Consider the following 2,781-nt stretch of genomic DNA (forward strand, 5'->3'; position numbering starts at 1 on the left):
TGTTTCATATTTCGATGCTCCGAAAATACATAGAGAATCCGGAACACATTTTTGCAGCAAGCACACCGAAGGACTTAGTGCTGATTTGACCTACGATGAAGAACCGGCCGAAATCTTGGATAGGAAGGACAAGCGGCTGCGGAATTGCACCATCCCTTTGGTGAAGATTCGGTGGAAGAACCATACCCCTGAAGAAGCTTCTTGGGAGAAGGAAGAAGACATGAAGGAGAAGTTTCCTTACCTCTTTGGAAGCACAGGTACGTTTTCAATTTCGAGGACGAAATTTCTTTAAGGGGGGGAGAATGTAAAACCCAGCCCTAACCTTGACCCGGAAACCTTGTTATTTGTAGGTCCAAGTGACCCGAAGTAAAGTAAGAAGTCAGCTTTGGGCCATCCCGGTGGAGGACTTGGTGTCCGGCTTTGAATCCATGAGAGTTGATGATGAAGTTCTATTTATGGAAACTGAATCTTGATGAAGATCGGATTAGTTGATGGACTTGGAGTGCTCTCTATCATGGTTTGAAGGCATTTCTACCTATTAGGTAAGTCACTTGACATGTGTGCAAAACCCCTTTAGGATTGGATTTGATCTGGGTCTTCAATTCCCTGTTTTGGAATTGTTGTCGATTGGTCGACCGATTGGTCGATCGGACCAGTCGACCAATCCACTCGACCAATGAGTGCCGTTTTTGGCAATTAGTTTTTTCTTTCCTTTTTAAAACCCCAACCCCCACCCCCCCCTTTTTTTTTTGCCTCCAAACTCCTTGGAACGAACCAAAGACCTCTGCAAGTCATCTCCCTTGCATCCTTGGTGATTTTCTTGACGGATCTTCATCGAAACTCTTCCTTTTGCATCAAAAGGTATGTCTATACTCTCTTCTTCTCCTCCATCTCTTATTTTCTTTCCTTTTTGAGTTGAGACAGTAGAGGAGATGCTGCATTCTCTGTTGCAAACATCTCTGGACTTGTCTCTCATGATCATCCTAAGGATTAATGGCTAGAACAATGATCTTAACCATGATCATTGCAAGCTTTTGAAGGAATCATGATCAAACCATGATCTAGTCTTTGTTTAACTTCGATTTGAATTCCGATCTCCTTGGATCTTCTATATTGATCATGTTAGTAGTCAATTGCTGTGTTTTCTTTTCATGATCCATGATCTATCAATCTCTAGTTGTTCTCTTCTACCATACCATGTTTTCTTCATGAATCATGATAGTTACATATATGGTAGGTTTTGTTTCCTTATTTAGATTTATGCTTTTAAGCCTATTTCCTTGAAGATCTAAGTATGCTTTTCATGATACCTTTACCTGAAGCAATGATCCATTCTCCTATTGTTCTTGTCTTTGATTTCTATCTAGAATTCTTCAAGATCCATGGTTGATCTAATTATGGTAACTTTTTGTTTCCTAATTTGGATCTTGATGGCTTGATTGGATTAGTGTTTTGAGGTCCCCTATATGTTAGGATACTACTGATGTAGTTTACCCCTTGATTAGTACCCTTTTGAACCACCAAATTCGGATTTAATATTTTAAAACTCTGTTTTTTTTAGGCTACTGTCTGCATTGGTCGACTGATTGGTCGACTAGACCAGTCGACCAATCCACTCGACCAATGAGTACAGCAACTCCAGAATTGGTTTGTTTTGGATGTTTTGGTATCTTTCCTGTTAGGGATCTTTCCTAATATGTTGTATGCACTTGTTTAGGACCTTCTTCTCAAGTTTGCCAAGATCTTACTTGATTTCTTAGGATTCCTTTGCGAGTTATAAAAGGTAAGGATGGTTATTTCCTTAATTACATAGATAGCATGAATCTAGTTTCTATATTTGAATATCATTGAGTTGTTTCCTAAATTAGATTCTTACAATGATATACTACTGTTGCATAACCTTGATTACAGTAGCATTGCTTAATCATATTGAATTGACTCATGTATGATTTACTTACCAATTATATACAAAGTGATTGTAATTATTGATTTCTTTCCATATATGAGGTTACCATATATGTGATGATATGAATTTATGCATGTGTATGCTTAAGTATGGTTTGGAAAGGAGAGGTGTCCTTTTGACACTTCTGTCCTTGGACAACTACGGGAATATTATGGGATGTTTCCGGAGATGCCCTCTGGACACCTTCCTAAACTGTTGGATGACATATCTAGGATTGTCTAGTAGTGTTTGGCTAGGATGTCCTGTTATGTCAGACCCTAATCGGAGGGGTATTGAGACCGAACGACCCGTGGTAGCAATGGGGATTCATGGGCGCTCAAGACCGGTAACCAACCCGTGAGAGGACAAGAATCACATTGTGGGGGCCATTTATTGGTAGGGTTGCATATGGTTAGACTTGGGCTCACGGGCGCTTAAGACCGGTAACCAACCCGTGAGAGGACGTGAGAGCTTCCCGTTTACCATATGTGGATGATCAATAGGGTTGATGAGTCCGTAGTCAGGGACTATGAGGACTCTAGTGTGAAGGATACCGGAAAGGATCGTCAGGGACGAGGAATGGACGTATCTGGATCTGACTTGATGTAACTAAGTAGAAGACTTGCATTTGGCTAGGTTTAACCCTGACATGCGCCGGTACTTAGACCAATGGTGATGTGAGAGAGTGGTGACTTAACCCCTAGCCATGGAATGTCCCGAGGGATGCCGGACCCATTACCAACTGATGATGAGTGATTGAGACCTTCCTAAAGAAGTACGGTGCTATGACTTAATGCATGTCCGCCAATAGAGACCAGCATACATAGAGTTAGATT

This window comes from Hakea prostrata, chromosome 10 (genome assembly GCF_041222555.1).
Source record: "Hakea prostrata isolate BN-2017 chromosome 10, UWA_Hpros_2, whole genome shotgun sequence".
Taxonomy (NCBI): Eukaryota; Viridiplantae; Streptophyta; class Magnoliopsida; order Proteales; family Proteaceae; genus Hakea; species Hakea prostrata.